The sequence below is a fragment of the Pteropus vampyrus genome, unplaced genomic scaffold (genome assembly GCF_000151845.1).
Source record: "Pteropus vampyrus isolate Shadow unplaced genomic scaffold, Pvam_2.0 Scaffold36, whole genome shotgun sequence".
Classification (NCBI taxonomy): domain Eukaryota; kingdom Metazoa; phylum Chordata; class Mammalia; order Chiroptera; family Pteropodidae; genus Pteropus; species Pteropus vampyrus.
In genome coordinates, this window is record NW_011888817.1 from 9,960,789 (window position 1) to 9,978,605 (window position 17,817).

The window sequence follows — 17,817 nt, forward strand, 5'->3', positions numbered from 1 at the left end:
CTGCCCGTCCGCCACGAGCCGGCCCCAGCGCGCACGCGCCCGCCCGTTACCTGCGGTCGCGTTCGCGCTCCTCCTCCACCTGGCCGCTCTCTCCCGGGGGCCGCCCCTCAGCCCGCCCCCTCGGCTCGGCGCCGCGCACTCTGCTGGCTACTCGGACACAGCCTGGGGAGGAGGGGCGTGGAGCGATTACCATATATTAGCATACCAGTGAGCATCACGTGGTCTCTCCAGCCAATGGTCACTCTGGAAAGGCGGGGATTCGGCTGAACACGCCTAGGTGCTGCTCTGGGCCTGAACCGGTGGCCATGGCAACGGCTGGGCGAGCAGGGAAGTAGGGAAGCACTGGAGTCTAGTGGACCCGGGAGCATCTCCCCTACCTGAGCTCCGCGCCGACAAACTCGTGCGCTTTTCCGTCTTGTAGTAGGAGAGGGACTGAATTAGGCTCATCTCAGAGAGATTCAGATCAGCAAACATTTTTTGAGTATTTACCACGTGCCTAACACTTTTCTGCAGAATATGGTTCTCGGGGTAACCCTGTGATGAAAGTACTGTGAACCCCATTTAATAGAAGTGAAAGATGAGACTCAGATGACAAATGACAAAAATGGAAATCTGAGCCCATTTATGACTTTAGGCCCAGAGTCTCCTGAGTTATTTTCTCCAACAGGGGTCTCCTAGTACTGCCTCATAATCCCAGGTGTAGCAAGCAGCTGAGAAAATTCTCATACAAACTTTGTAGTGTTTCTTTACAATGATCTTTGAGGTAGTAGGCAGAACAGCATTACAGATGAGGAGAAATGAGGCTCAGAGACAGGACGTGACCTGCCTTGGATCAAATAGCTAGTGCTTAATAACTATGCTTTGTACTCAAGCTCGCTACTTTATAAACTTAAAAAAATCAATCTTCTCAACATGCAATATTGCTATGATTATTTTACAGATTAAGAAACCAAAGCTTTGAGAAGTTAAGCAAATTGTCCAAGATTACACAGCTAGTAAGAAGCAAATTTAGGGTTCAAATCCAGATTTATCTGGCTCCAGAGCTAGTCTCACGGCATCTCATCGTACCAGGTTGACTTAATTTAGGCTTGGAATTTAGAATCACTTTTATACCAGAAGTTTCTCTTCTCTTAGGATGTGACTATGTTTTCTCTCAATGCAGCAAAATATCATGTGACAAGTGATATGTGTGAAGGTCATGAAGTCTAACTATTAAAAAGAGAATAGAGCCACCCCTGCAGGTGGGTAAAGACATTCTATAATTCTCTGCCTCTTTGTTTGACCCCTAGGGATTTCATAGTTCACCTAAAGGCAGAGTAGTTGAAAGCATAAACATTTACATATAGACTTTCCTTTTGCTTTTTCCTTTAGTTTAGCTCAGTGGTTCTCTAACTAGTTATTGGACAAGGCTATATGCCTCAAATCAAATATACTAAATTTTAAAGGTATTTTAAGGGATTATTAAAGATAATTTGAACATATGTACATTTTACCTTACCGGGCTGACTTAAAACCCTATTTCCTCTTAAGCTCTGACTGGTGTTCAAGAGTACAAAAAAGGCATACCTGCTTGGGTTAAAATCCTGACCTGACTACTCACTAATGTGTGATCTTGGGCACGTTAACCTCTCTTTGCCTCAATTTCCTCATTTGTAAAATAGGATAGGAATGGGTGTGAGAATTAAATCATTTAATGTATAAAAAGCATTTAGTATAAGCACTGGTAAAACCACCGTAATTATTAGCTGTTACTGACCTGGGAGCTATCATAAGAACAGACAACCCACATGTACAGAATCTCTCAATTTTCCTAGCTGGCTTTGGAATTCTGAAGTTGCCTCCCATCCCTCGTGGCATATGAAACAGTCTGTTGTGCTGATGAAGACTTGTTATCTCTCTAAATGACATTCGCTCTTCTTAGGATCATTTATAATTCCTGGACTCAAAGGAGTTGGTTTTCCCTGCACATCTCCTCACACCAAATTACCAGAATGGCTCCTTGCAGAGGGGATCCTGACAAACAGCGGAACCATAAGTCAGGCTCCTTGAAACATTTTTATGGGCGTCTTAATGAGGGAGATGAGCTGTCATCAGGAACTCATCCTGTCCTTCCTGGCCACAGGAAATGAGCTCTTTGTGCTCAAAGAGTTTCCAAAGCTGAGGCACAAAGTGTTTTCAGGAAGTGGGTCAGGAATGAGAAGCTGTTGACTCAGAGAATCCCAGGGCTAAACAGCCCCCATTCTGCCATTCTCTTTATAGGGTCAAATTACTCATGGTCTTATTGCAGCAATAGCACCAAAGGGTGGCTTGTGTATGGGGTATTAATCTTCCCTTTTTCCGTCCATGTACACACTTCAATGGCCAACCCACCACAGCCCCAAAAGATAATGCCATATAGAACAGTGGTTAAGAGCATTGTCTCAGGAGCTGAAGAAGCAAGTGTGAATCCTCCTTCCACTACTCACTATCTGTGTGACCTTGAAAAAGTTGCTTAACCTCTCTGTGTCTTGATTTCCACCTCTGCAAAAAGGAAATAATACAGTTATTACCTTATAGGCTCTTGTGAATATGATTTACTAACATAAAGTGCTTAGAACACTCTATAGTCAGCACTAGATATACATTTATTTGCTAATTAAACAAAATAAACGTTAAGTCCAGTATAACGTACTTTTTATAGAGGGAACCATAATCTTCAGTGAAATGCTTTAGGCCCCCTCCCAACCATATGCTGCCCCCCATCCCCTCTGACCTGCAAATAAACATTGCCCAAAAATAGGAAGACTATATGCTTGGGAGCTCTAGTTTGAGCCTTGACTCTGTCATGTTCCTTGTTGTATGAGCTTGGCCAAGTTATTTTACATTCCTGAACCACAGTTACATTATTTGTAAAATGAGACTAACTTCCTCCTGGAGCTGTTCTAAGCATTCAATCAGTGTCTGGCAAGAGGTGATGAGGGCCTGAACTGGACAGGGGTCCTGTTTGATCATAATCACCTTGCTGCTTTACTGAGCTGTTTCTGGTGAACATCTTTGCTCTCCAATAATGAAAATAACTAACATTAATGAGCACGTACTCTGGCCCTGTGCTATATACATCATCTTATTTAATACTTACAATAAGACAAAGGCCCAGTAAGATTAAGTAACAATGGAAGTCAATGGTGGAGCAAGGATTTGAGCCAGGACTCTGATTCCAAAGTCCACACTAATAACCCACCATGCCACAGGCCTCCCATTCCCGCTTGGCTCATAGAACTTAGGGAGTGTCTGCTATATTTCTTTAGCATTCTTCCCCCATCCACACACACATACTCTTGACTTGCATCCGGCAATGCCCAGCACAACAAATGTTCCACATATGTTTACTGAATGAGTGAAAGTAAATAACTGTGACACCCTCTTATAGTGATGAAAGTCTCTTTTTTTTTCTTGGGCTGTCCCTAGTGGGGAATAAAAGCAGCTAGCCACCCTTCTCTCCACCCTTTAGCATCTCTTCCTGCTAAATAATCATGTGGAAGGCCTTCCTTCTTCCCCTATGGGGGAGTCGGGCTTCTTGGTTTCAGAGATCCACAATAGGCACAGTGATGACTCATTTTCAATGAACAGTTGGAGAGATGTCAAGGCTACTGGTGCTTTTTAGGGCTCTGTTAACATGCATCAGTGGATGATTTCCAAATATTGGCCTTGCATAGGTATATAGCTGACCCTCGAACAACTCAGGTTTGGACTGTGTGGGTCCACTTATTTCCATGTCTAAGTTCAAGGGTCAACTGTATTTTTGATCGTCTGTTGGCAATCCCAATATGCGTAGGGCTGACTTAAGTAATATGTGGATTTTCATCTGTGAGGGTAGTCAATGCCCCTACTCCTGCATTGTTCAAGGGTCAACTGTATTAGTTTCCTAGGGCTTTAGTAACAAAATGCCAAAAACTGGGTGGCTTAAAACAACACAAATTTATTCTCTCACAATTCAGGAGGCCATAAGTCCAAAATTAAGGTGTTGGTAGGGTTGATTACTTCTTGGGGGCTCAGAGGGAGAATCTGTTCAGTGCCTCTCTCTTAGCTTCTGGTGGTTGCCAGCAATTCTTGGTATTTCTTGGCTTGTGGCATCATCACTCCAATCTCTGCCTCCATCATCACATGGCATTCTTCCTGTGTGTCTGTGTCCAAATTTTCCTCTTCTTATAAGGACATGAGACCTATTGGAGTAGGGCCCACCTTAATCCAGTATGACTTCATCTTAACTTGATTATATCTACAAAGACCCTATTTCCAAATAATATCACATTCGCGAGTACTGGAAGTTAGGACTTTAACCTATCTTTTCTGGGAGACACAATTCAACCCACAACAATATGTTTGGGGTAGAAGGGAATGCAGAGGAGATGGAAAATGAAGAAAGCGGATAAAGAGAAAAGAGAGGTAGATCATAAGGGGCAGATTGTATTTGCATAATGGAGTGTGACCCAGGGCCTCTCAGGAGTGGGACTAAACTTTTTCTTCTTGGCCAATTTAATTCTTCCTCAAAGATGTCTCCAACTCATAGACTCACAATACCAGAGCTGGAAGAGAATTTAGAGGTTCATTTATTCATTTGACAAACATTTATTAAACACTATTTGAGGAGCTGGACATTCAGAGAGAAATGGTTTGAGGAAACTGAGATCCAGAGAAGGAATGTGAATTGTCCAAGATGACAAATCAAATTAGAGTATAGCCAGGAACAAAATGTGGTATCCCAGGCCATAATCCTGAACCCTTTTAATGCCTACCAGGAAGGCTACCAATGCCTGGGCCTGAACCTCTGGTGCACAGACAGATCTAGGTTTTATTTATTTATTTTTTAAGGTATTTGTGTTCTGAGCCTCATTACCAGCTCCCCTAAGCTTCCATAGGTCAATCCAGTATTTGATGGACTTTGGAAACTTGGACAAAGCTAGAATCATCTCCTATCTGAAAATTCAATCCTGCAGATCTTCTCTTTGGTTCGGTTCATTGGCTAATCTATAGAGCATCATCTTCTCTGGGTACCACAGCAAAACTGGGCATAAGGGGACTCCCTAGGGGCAGAGATGATGTCTTGTCGATCTTTTTTGCCCCCAGTGCTAACACAGAAACCATCATGGAATTGGCTCTCAATGACCATTTGTTCAATGAATGAAAGAGCATTGCTCCAGTTAGTACCAAAAGCTATTTAGTTCTTACTGTTGCTAAATCCACACTCTGTGATGGTTGCAGAGTTGGTTTAAGATACCTGAATTCCACTCTGAAAGTCACAGTTCTTTTGACATGTCCATTTGTCACTACATCATTACAAGAGATGGTGTCTTGCTCCCATTATCACTGGCCAATATGAATATTGTCCTGCCTTACGCTGTCATCATGTGAGATATCGGCCTGGAGTGGTGAGGCTGAAAACTGGGCAGGCTGGGGTCAGAGATGGGGTCAACCCAGCAGGAGTTGTCAGATCAGAGCGGGGGTGAGATGGAGGTCAGATGGGAGATCAAAGTCCAGGAACTAGGCAGGTACATGGTCTGTCCCAGCTCTCCTGATGATAGTAGCCTGAGGCTGGAGCACCTTAGGAAAACATGTCATAGGCAGGTCTCCTGGGCTGACTTTCTGCTCTAAGATCCCTAGAGGGTTCTTTGTTGATCTGGGTCTGGGTTCCCTCCTGACAAAGTGGATACAGTCAACATTATTCGGCAGGCCGTGTGTTCACACTATCTGATAAGCTTTAAAATCCTGGAAGCAGCCTTATTTGTTTTAGTTGCATGGCCCCAGGCTTACTGCTAATTTTTAGATTCACAGTTTTAGGTCTAATTCTGGCTGTGCATCAGAATCACCTGTGCAACTTGTTCAAATACAGATTCCCAGGTCCCACCCCCAGAGATTCCAATACTCTAAGTCTGGGGTGGGCTGCTAACATCTTGAGAGGCTGTATGGTACAATGAGTGTGAAGGCCCTGGAGCCAGGCTGCTTAGATTTGCATTAGTTCTGCCAGTAACCCAATGAACTTAGGCAAATTTCTTAACCTTTCTATGCCTCAGTATATTACTTATAAAAAGAAATAGTAATATTTGGCTCATTGATTTGACAAGATGATTAGTGATTTAATACACGCAAAGTCTTAGAATACTAAGCACTCAGTAAATGTTACTATTATTATCTTTCTTTTTACCAAGCTCTATAAGTGATTTAGAAGCACATTCATTCATTCATTCAATAATTACCAAGTACTCCTACCAACCAGGACCCATGCTAGACACACACAGTCCTCTTCACATTATAGTCTAGCAAGGAGGCTAGAATTGGGAAACACTATTCTACTCACTGCCATCAGCTCTCCAAATTCTCATTGGAGTCTGAAGCTCTGAGCTTCACCTCTGGTGTTCCTCAGACACAATGAACACAATTTCATGATCCTGAAATGGAACAAAATGGAAAGACTGTAGGAGTCCTTTGGACTTGGTGTGCCACTTTCTAGCTGAGTGACATTGGACAAATCACAGGTAGGAGATATTTTCTGTCTACTGCCTGCCCAGTATCCCTGTTCTAGAGGTGATTTCCCCTCTTCCCCCACTCCACCTCCCCATCCACAGGTTTGGGAGAAGAAAAGCCAAACACACCCTTGATTTCACTCCTCACCCCAGGCTACAGATGATTCGTTGGGGCAGACACCTGAACCAAGGTGAGCCAGTCACATCTCATCTCCAGTACCGTGGACTGGACGGAGCTAAAGCCTTGCTGTCTGACTCTGGCTGCTCGGTTGAACTGAGATGAAATAAACGAAGGAGCTGTTGGTGGTGGACACGTTCTACCAAGCATACCAGGAAAAAGAGCCAGTCAGTCTGCAGTGAGAAAGCAAAGCCAAGCCAGTTTTAGATTTCGCAGGGAGCTGAAATTACTGAGATTGCTGTCCCCAGCCTTGGATTCTTTTTAGCAAATTCCTCTTTGTGTTGAAATCAGAGGTAGGGGATCTCTCATTTTTTAGCTGGTGCCTAGAAAGCAAGCTGGACCCCCAGCAACTGATTCTCCCATGCTCAAGGGGTCCATTCCCAAGGACTTCTCAAGGGAGAAGCAAATTCAAGTGTCTTGATCTGGAGTCCTGAGGTCAAAGATCCCTAGCTCTTAGCTCTGAAGCCTCTGCTCCTACTATGAATGAGCTTTTGAATCAGAGAAATTTAGAAACACAGAGAGGAAAAAAGGGCCTAGGGTCTTGAACACTAGTATGGGACCAGGCCAAGCCTTTGGTGGGAGGGACCCCTATTTCTAAGTTTCCGTCAGTTAAGGAGGAATCTCCTGGAGACCCACAGTCTCTTCCACCACCCGGTCCTGTTCTGTTCTTTTATATTCACAATTCCTCAGACACTGACAGCCTTTCCAAATTGAACGAGATTCCCCTCACGCAGCTGGACCTGGTTATTAGGACTTGACTCTGTCTCCTGGGGATGGGGGTTGGGTTGAGGAGCAAGAAGGTGAAGTACAGCTATTTCTGCCCTAGCATTTTCTAAGCTTCTGGTGTTTTCTTTACTTCATGTCACGGAGCTGATCGATGTCACTTCCCTAGCATTCCTTTTGATCAGTGAGGTATCGGTTCTTCCATTTTATAGACAGGGATGACATTTAGCTGATTTGTACCAGTAAAACTTCAAATGCTTGTTAATATATATACATTAAATATATGTGTGTGTGTGTGTGTATGTGTGTGTGTATGTGTGTGCGTTATGTATATATACATACACATACATAACCGATTGCTGCATCAAGTCCCCTAAGTGCCCATCCAGGTTCCCTTCTCCCCACTTTCTTCCCTGGGATCCCCCAGATCTCTGTACCATCCAGCAACTAGAAGGTTAATACCTGGCACAGCAGGGATCTCCAGCACACTCACTGCTCTGAAACTTTGGCTTGAACATCTGGCATGTTTTTTGATTTGTTCCTGCCCCTGCCTCACCTGTTAGATATTTTAAACACCCTCCTGTTTACAGTTAAGGTTTAGAGAAGTTAACTAACTTAATTTATTCTTTTACTCATTCATTCATCCATTCATTCATTCATTTAACTAATTTTTATTGGATTGCATCTTTGTGCCAGGCCTGGGCTCAGTGTGAAGATACAATGCTGAATAAAACAAACATGGAGTGTACAGATTAGTGCAGAAACATGAAAAATCGGGAGGTAAGTAGATAAATATATAATAAAAAGCTGACTAGTGCTACAAAAAGAAAGAGCAGGGTGCCGTGAGAGTAAATCATGCAGAGACCCATTTTTAGATGGGAGGCCTCGAAGAACTTAAGGCATCAATCAGACAAAGAGGGGGAGGAACTGTTCAGGCACAGAAGGCACAGCGTTTATGAAGAACATAGTGTGAAGTGAACTTGTCCATGGTCACCGAGGGAAAGGGCTGGGTTCTGGTTTCTGTCTGACTTTGAAGTCTGTGTTCTTTCTTTCCTCCTGGATTGTCTTGCCCTCTTTCATCCAGCCACCTATACTAGATCCTTGGGTGTGGACCACAGGTCTCCTGCAAATCATTGCTGTCCTGTCTATACCCCAAAATACTACCTTTGTGATATAGGGCATAGCTGTGCCTCTGCCGGAGTCTTTCTGACACCTCAGCAAGTACATCTATCACCAAACTGTGTCATCTAATCACAAGAGGTACAAAAAGAATATTAGAGATTTAGAGATTTAGCATGATGAATGTATTTGGTACTGCTGCATGGTACACTTAAAAATGGTTAAGATGGTGAATTTTATGTTGTGTGTATTTTACCACAATAAAAAAAAAAATTAAAGAAATATTAGAAAAACTGCATAAGGAGAGTCTCCTACAAACTAAGCTCTATGAAAGGGATGGAAAAAGAACTTTCACTCCTTAGGTACACACAGGGTCTGCCTCTGGTGCCAGTCCTGCTCACAGCCCCTCTGAAGGCAGCTTTGTGCGTGATCCCCCATCCAGCTCTACCACCTCCGGACATAGCTGAGTAGCCAAGCGTGGGCACTCGGCCCTAGGGCAGGAAATCTAGAGCAAGAACAGATGAACTGCACTGATGGATTTGAACCAAGGAGAACTTCTTGAAAAGCAGAAGGTGAGAAAGCCTCCCAAGAATGAGAGGTGAAGGCAGTAGAAACACCAAGAAAACATGGCCTGACTGTGGCAGACTGCTAATTGCTTCCCAGTATCTATTACCCTCAGTGCTGGTCAATGTTTAACAACTGGCTCTCCAGCCAGTTGTGATGGGGGAATGAGGGAATCCAGATTTATAATATTCGCCAGTTTCTGTGGTGTGAATACTCTCACTAAGGCTGATTTCAAATCATGTCGATCAATCTGGAATTGGGGGGAAAATACATGCAATTGGCTCTCATGAGCCTCTATATGCCACCTCCGAATCATCTCTGTCTTCTGTTTACTAATAGGAAGCTCCCTTTGCATTTCATCAGGGCACGTGGTCACCTGGCTAGAAACTACTTTCCCAGCCTCCTTAAATTAGTTCTGGCCATATAAGTAAGATCTTGTCAATGGACTGTGAGTGGTGTAGGCAACTTCTCTGTACATTCTTAAAAGGAACACTGGTTGTCCCTCTTCTCTCTCTCCTGCAGGCTGGAATATAGACACGGTGCAGATGAGGGTAATACCATAGAAGAAAGCAGAAGCAGCAAGTTGGAAGGGACCTGGATCTTTGGGCAACCTCCTGGAGCTGAGCTGCCTAACAACCCTGATCGGCCACTTACTTCTGTACTGTTTTCTGAGAAAAGTAAATGTGTATCCTTTTTAAGATTTTTATTTTGGAGTCTCTTTATTATGACACTTTACCCTGACCACTAACTAATACTTAGCCCTAGGACCATCTGGGATTTTATGCATTTTGTGGATATCCTTACCACAAAGCCCATCCTCCCTTTTAAGTTGTCCCAAATGAGTCTGTCTATATTATAAGCAAAAGATTATTAGTTAGCGTAGGGTAGGTTATGCAGCAGAAATTACCCCATGATCTCAATGGCTGTCAACAATAAAGGTTTATTTTTCACTTCAGTGATATGATAGCTGCAGGTCATTCGAGATGCTGCTCTATGTCTTCGCAATCTGTGTCTCAGACTGAAGGAGCAGCCCTCATGTCAGTCTAGCGGTGGAAGGAAAAATGCCCTGATTGAACCCTAGTAATGGGTCTTAAAGCTTCTGCTGGATGTGACATATGTCACTTCTATTTACATTCCATTCACCAAAAGAAAACAATGGCCTATGCTGACACCAAGGAGGCAGAGAGGTGTACTCCTCCTCCTGGCCCCAAATGCACTAACTCTTATTGCAATGGGCAGAGATGGGGGAACTTTTTCCCGAGAATCCAGCAAATGGTTGCAGATAATAATACAACCTATCACAAGAGCCTAAAGAGAAAAAACATACATCATGTCAGGATAGGTGCTATTATTACTCCCATTTGCAGATGAGGAAACTGAAGCTTAGAGTGAGTAAGGGCCACACAGTCATATATTCCTATACTTGCTCTTAGAACTGGAAATTTCTGAGAAGCTCAGTCAATTTTTCTGCTATGAATCACATTATTGTTAATAAAACCTTGTAGATAGTCAGGAATACTCTCTGCCTTCTAGAGAGTATTTTTGGAAGCCAAGCTCAGGAGTCTGGGAAGAGCTCATTTAGGCTCACCCTACAGAAAGAGAGGACGAGACTGCAGACTGTAAAGTTGGGAGGTTTGAGGGCTAGTCCAGGGGCTCTGCCACTGAATCACTGTTCAACTTCAGAAAGTTATTTAACCTCTCTGGACCTCAGCTATCTATGTATGAAAGAGCTCAGAGTATACAATAAATAAGGCTCTAACATGCTATCTAATTTCACTTTTCTCAGTGGAACTTTAGGAGTCTCTCTCAAGAAGTCCTGTTCTTTATTTAAAAAACTTTGAAAGACATCCATCTATGTTCATTTATTTGTTCATTCATTCATTAATTCATCCACCCATTCATGTATTCATCAAAGGTTTATGGCATGTCCTCTGTACCAGACTCTGCTCTAGGCACTGGGGGCGCAGAGATGAATCGAGTCCAGTCTTTTGTCTGTAGGAGTTCACAGTTCATTGAAGGAGACAGACAGAAATACAGATAATGGTCAAACTGGTAGTAAATTGTCTTAATTACAAAACATGGTGGTCAGAGCTCTGAAGGAGGTGTGCAAAGATGCACCAGACCAGAGAGGAAGTAGTTTTCTCGGCCTGGGTGTGGAGCCAACCAGTGAGGGGAGAAGAACAAGCTGGGAGGTGAACACCATGAGTTCAGACGGAGGCCTGTGGGACATGTGGGAGGAAGCAAACAGGAGGCAGTTGGATAGCTGGGCCTGAGGCTGGGGGGAGCTCCAGGTTCAGGATGTGGTTGAGATCATTTACAGTAAATGGTCTCTGAAGCTCGAGAGCACATGAGACTGTGATTTTCCTTCTGTACACCATCCCTGAACACCCAGCAGCCTGACCGCACAGGGTGGCCACACACACCAACCTTTCCCAGGGAGTTTCCTGCAGCGGATTGACCTAAACTGGGTGCAACAGGGTACAAGTTGGCCCTGAGAAGAACAAACGTGTAGCACCAATTCCGTTTTATGGCCTTGTCTGATGCTGGAACACGTAGAGAGGGCACCAGGTCATTCTCGGTGCAGCGGGGACATAAATCAGGCAGCGCCCTGCTTCCTGAGGCCCCAGCTGAGGAGGACAGAGCCTGCCCAGCTCTAACTGGGATCAATTACAGGCCATTCCCCTGCCTGCCCAAGCTTCCTTCCACAGACTCGTGCAGGCCTGGCCCCAAGAGGCCCTGTGGAGAAGCAGCTCTTGGGTTGTGTCATTGATAAGATGCAGAGCTCTAATCTGGACAGGGCGAAGAAGAGAGAGAGCTATTTGCCTAAGTGAAGAAGGTAATACTGATGATAATGAAACAACAGTATCCTTCACTGAATGCACTGGGCCAGGTACTATGCCAAGCGATTATGTGCATTCTTTCTTTTTAACTTCACAATTACCCCCAAAGTAGGTTCCATTGCTGACCTCATTTTACAGATGAGGAAACTGAGGCTCAGTGAGACTGAATGATTTGTTTCAGGCCACCTACTGAGGAAGTGATGGAGCCCCGAATTCAAACTCAAGTTTGTCTGCCTTCAAAAGATGAGTTCTAAAGAATGCCAAGAAACAGAAGGCCTAGACATCCTGTTCTTCAGAGGCTTGAATTCAATAGGCTCTGCCACATCTTGTGTGATATGAAGCAAGTTACTGAACTTCTGAAGCCTCAGTTTTCTCGTCTGTAAAATGGAGAAAACAGAACCTATCTTGTGACACTGTTATGAAGATTAAGTATAACATATATAAAGCATGTATCTAAATGCTCGCTAAGTGGCAGCGTTATCATCAGCATCGCCACCCTCGTCCTTGCTTCTTACCACATTTGCTCATCACATTCAAATAAATGGAAGAGTGTGCTCAAAGGCCTGCAAGTATGAGAGCAGCAGCACATTTGGAAAACTGGAAGTGATTTGATATGTGTTGAAAGTGAAGGGAGGGATGAAGTAACCGAGAATTGAAGTTCAAAAAATAGACAGAGGCTGGATCGTGCAAGGTTGCCTTGTAAACCATAAACTTTATTCTGAAGTCAATTAGAAGCCACTAAAGAATTAGAAACAGGTAGAGGAGTGATATAGTTAAATTTGCTTCTCAGGGAGATGCTTAGGGAGTCCTTCCTGTTCTCCCTTGTATGCTAGTGCATATAAGAGGGCCTAGGACAAAATTGGTGTTCTAAAAATATTTGTGGAATAAGCTTGCCCAAAGTTACTGTTTTATCCAGGCCTGCTTGATTTTGAGAAACCCTCTTGCTATTCCAGGGAAAAGAGGGTGTATTTTAGGGATAATTGTAGATGCTGTCTATGGAAAGCCAAGAGCAGAGACTGGAACTGGGAGATAATCCTGGATCCAGCTGGCTACAGGTCCTCAGCAGACATGATGTAAAGATCATCATTGGTGCAATCTGCTTGAACCTCATATACCTGCATCTTTCCTATCTCCTGGTCTGTCTCATTCTTTGTTTTGGCTTCCCAGTGGTTTGCAACGTGGTCCATTGTAGCCTCACTGGCTCTCACTACATTGTGAACTTTCCATCTAAGATTCTTTTGCTAAGTGGCTAATTATTTGTTTCTTAGTTCAAAATCTAAGCGAGAGAACCTGATCAGCTTAAGCTCATCTTTTTATGTAAAATGAGTCTGAATGAGGAAGACTTGAATATCTGAATGGATCCCATTAGATAAAAAAGAAGGGAGGGGAGATAGTTGTTGGGAAGGCCATCAGTAGTGACCACCAGGTTATACAAAAAATTTATTTAATCATAAGTTGTGATATGTGCTTTGAAGAAGTACAAGTACTAAGGGAGTCTAACAAGAGGACCAAAATTAGATTGAAGGTGGGGTAGGTTTTTTAAAGGTCAGTGGATTGCCGGCTCTCAAGTCAATGCTATGTCACTTAGAGTACAAGCTAAGCTGCTATAACAGAGTTCCAAAATACAACAGCTTAAATGAGATATAAGTTTATTTTCTCTCATATGAGAGTAATCCATGGCTGGCAGGATTAGCTCTATTCCAAGGAGTTGTCTGTGTTCCAGGTAGGTGGGCTGATGCTACTGTCTTAAAAGGTGGCTCCTATTTCTGGGTCCATAGCACCACAGGTAAGACCAAGAAGTTGCCACATCACTTCTGCTCACATCTTATTGGCAAGAACTCATAGTGCCACATCTACCTGTAGGGAAGGCGGGGGAACGTAGAGTCCAGCTGGGCAAACATGTTTTCTGTTATAACTCTGGAGTATGTTAAAAAAAAAAAAAGAAAGAAAGAGGGAAAGGAGCTCACTGTGAGCAATTCAAAGTCTCTGCTTCAGGTTCCCTGCCTTGGTGGAAGAGATGGAGGACTCAAGTGGTTCTAAGTAGTTAGATGGAATAGGGAAGTCCACTAAGATGAGGACAAAAGGTGTCCACTAGATTTGGCATTTAAAAAGTTTTTCTAGCCAAATTGCAGTGGGTTGAGGATTAGGAGTGAGGATATGAAGCCGGAAGTGTAAGACAACACTTTTGAGTTACTTAGAGAAGGGAAGGAAAGAGAGGCAGAAATAGCCAAATCTAGAAAAAAAGATTTTTTTTGAAAGTTGGGAGACTTTGAGAATGTTTACAGGAAAAGAGAATTATTTTAGTAGAGAGAGTTTGAAGAGGTGGGAAAGAGGAGTTAGCACCCTGTACTAAAGATAACTCTCAGAACAGACAATGATCAGGGACCAAGAGCACAGATGCAGCAAAGAGCCTGGAACAGAAAGAGATATATTTCTTCCAAGATGAGAGGAAGGTAGTGAGGATGAATGAAGTGGTTATATTTGTGGGTATAGGGTGGGGTGGAGAGTAAAGCCATTCCTGCCCAATGGCTCTGTTTTCTCAGTAAACCGGGAGAAAAGAGTTCCTGAAACAGAAGAGGTATTGGCAAATCAGAAAGGAAGAAATCTGTGCATTCATATATAGATCAAGTCAGATTCTGGGTCACATGGCTCGTTCTACTCCAGCCATTCTAGCTTCCTGGCTTTTCTTCTAATAGGCCAGGCACACTCTCACCTCAGGGCCTTTGCACTTGCTCTTCCTTTCGCCTGGAATGCTCTTCTACAGAGAGCTGCATGGTTCTTTCTCGTGTTCTTCAGGCTTTTGCTCAAATGTCACCTCATTAGAGAGGTCTTCCTGGACCACGCTACTTAAAATTGAAATTCCATCCCTACCCCTGGTTTTCACCAATTCCATTCATTGCTTTATTTTTCTCCATAGAACTCATTATTATAATAAATATTATATATTTACTTTAAAAATTGTCTTTTTCCTCCTATTAGAAGTTAGAGACACGTCTCAGAGATTCTATATGTTTTGTTCACTGCTTATTCCCTGCGACTTAGAATAATGCCTGCACCAGTAGGTTATCATTTGTTGGGTGAATAAATGAAAACTGTCATTGTGATTTTGACGACTTATCTTTTTAGAAGCCATGGTTTGTGTGTTTTGTTGCTCTGGTAATATAGCTTTTATTATTTCAAAATTATCCTCTTTAATCTCATTTAATGATTTAGTCTTAAATTCTATTTAGTTTTCTTCTTCTTCTTCTTCTCCTTTTCCCCCACCCCCTTCTCCTTCTTCTTCTTCTTACTTCTTCTTCTTATCAAGTGATGTTTTGTTGTTGTTGTTGTTAGAAAGACTTCAAAGATTTTTTTTTTTTTTAGGTTCAAAATCATGTTATCTGCTAAGAAAAAAGGATGAGAGAAAACCTCTAAATGGCCTTGGAGAATTGTTTTCTCTCAAGCAAAGAGTTCTGTCAGGCAAAGCCATTAGTTCTGTAGCACATTAACTCATGATTAATAAAAATAGACACACACATATCTACAAAACAAACAACCTCCCCAAACACACACACACACACACACACACACACACACACACACACACACGGCCTTCAAAGGCCAGTTAGAGCTTGCCAGGCAAAGGGAACAGCTATTGCAAAGGTGGGTGGTGGTGGACCTGGTCCTTCTGGTGAACATAAAGAAGGCCAAGTGTGGCTTAGAGAGTGTGAGAAGGGAGAGAGAGAGAGAGAAAGAAAGAGAATGAGGTATGGCTGATATTTGATAATAGCAGAGAGGCAGGTGGAGACCAACTTAGGCAAGGCATTGTAGGTCAGAGTAAGAAATTAAGTTTTTATTCTAAATGTGACAGGAAGCCATTGAAAGGCTTAAGCAGGAGAGTGATATTTTTAAACATTTGTAGTTTTAAAAGCTCACTCTGGTTGCTGTGTGGGAATGGATTGCAGCGGGGCAAGGGCGGAAGCAGAGAGGCAAGTCAGGATACCATTGCCACGTGACCTAGGAGCCGACTGATGGAGAGAGAAAGAAGTGGGCCGATTCGGGATGGGAGCTCGGGGGAGAAGTCATTGGTGGTGATATAGGTTTGTGAAGTCAGTGGCAGACAGATGGTATTTAAAAGCCATGACCTAAGAGATCATCTAGAGAGAGTGCAGAAGAGAGACAGGAGCTTGGGGTTCCCTGGGAACATACCCACATTAGGCAAAGTTGTGTGGGAAGCAGGAGCCTGGGGAGGGCAGGCCATGCCAGGGTCCAGAGCAGGGGTCCAGTGGGGCAGATAGAGATGACAAGTGACAACCACAACAAACAAGTACAACATGTAAGAATTCTCAGAGATCCTTGGGAAAGGAAACCTGGTACGAGGATTTCCTGAAGTCTTAGAGACTGAGCGTTCCGATCATTGGTGCACCTGCATTAAAGGGAAGTGTGGCCTGCCAGCAGGAGAAACAAGAGGATGTTTGGGTTCCTCCTCTTTCCATGGGTTTGTCACCCCCACCTATCATGAGCCTCCTGTGCCCAGCTCAGAATAGCTGTGGCATGAATGAGGGAACAGAAAGTCTCACAGGCCTTGTTCATAATGTCTAAAAAGGAGACTGTCCAAATAATGAATCTGCAGGCAGAAAGGAAAGGGGACACCGAGAAACCAGAACCGGATGGCTCCTAACAGCCCAAACTGCGAGCTCTCTTCAGGAATCTAACAGCGGTGTGCTTTGTTGCTGCCCTGAGCAAGAGAACATTTTGCTTCTCTCTTCCAGAACTGTGGAGAAATCCACTGATCCCCAAGCAGAGCATCCCAGCAAGGTCACAGCACAGACGGGGAACCATATGGAAAGGGATTTCTCAGAAGTCCCCAAGGAAGGAATATGCTGGCTTCTACTTCCCTCCGAGCTCCGTCAGCAGACTCCTGGCCCTGGCCGCAACCCCCCGCCCCGCCCTCCGCCAGGGGTGGCAAAAGAGCATCAGAGCCAGCAGGGAAGAAGGGACCAGGAGCACATGTGGTGGGTGGTGGCAGGGGTGGGAAGGGAAAAAGACTAGAGTGGGAAGGGATGGAGCTTCTGCACCCTCCAAAGCTGACCCAGTTGCCCTTGGGATGAGGTGGCCATCGTTGGCCATGAGAACATGGAAGCAGAGATGGCCACAGGAGATGGGGGCAGGGGGAGTTGAAGCAGAGGTAGGAGAGAGAGGAGCTACTGGCAGGTCTCTGACGGCTCCACCCCTGGCTTTAGTCCTTCCCCAGGTCCCGCTGATTTACCCCCACATCCTCCTAACATATTGTTCCTGGCTGAGCCTGAGTTGGTTTCTGTTCCTCTTCACAAAAAGAATCTCGAGAAGACATCAGGCTACTCTTGGCCTGGCCTCCTTCACTTCCCCAGAAGGGCTACTATGGCTGCAGGACTGTAGGGAGCTCTTTCTGCCCAGCTGTCCCTGGCTGGGTTCCCATTTGTTCTACGTATCAGTGAAAATACGTCCTCATCCCGTAGCCTTTGTTTTAGACTCTTTTGTCTCTTCTTGTGATGTTTGACATAACAGGAAGCAAGGGCATCCTTTACTCAGGGCTGTCTGGGAATTACACCTAAAACACCAAAGCCACAGAGGCAATAACAACAAAGGAACTCACAGTCAAACCCCAACTGTTCCCGGAAACCCAAATGAGGAAGTAATAACTAAGACATTCTCACCTTTTACACAGAAAGAAACTAACTACCCCGGCGACCTTGGAGAGGCCACTGACCTCCTTGGACCACAGTTCTCCATCTGGAGAATTTGGCGGGGAAAGCACACAAACCTGGGTCATTAGGGGGAAAAGAGAGCAGATGTCTGGCACATAGTATGTTCTCAACAAATGTTAGTTATTTTTGTTATTAAAAGGAATTCTGAGTAGCCAGAAAAAAAGGAT

The 17,817-nt window shown here is 44.0% G+C and overlaps 1 long non-coding RNA gene across 2 annotated transcripts in view; it reads left to right on the forward strand.

Annotated features, from left to right (window-relative positions):
• LOC111738204 overlaps window positions 1-9,774 on the forward strand; it is an 82,791-nt gene extending 73,017 nt beyond the window's left edge. Inside the window, exons 1-3 of one of the 2 annotated variants that reach the window (XR_002779765.1) lie at window positions 1,228-1,241; window positions 8,883-9,092; window positions 9,607-9,774. This is a non-coding gene — a long non-coding RNA (uncharacterized LOC111738204). Of the gene's footprint in view, window positions 1-1,227; window positions 1,242-8,882; window positions 9,093-9,606 lie in introns of those variants that run through there. The other variant, XR_002779764.1, reaches the window with a different exon arrangement.
• Window positions 9,775-17,817: the final 8,043 nt, after the last annotated feature.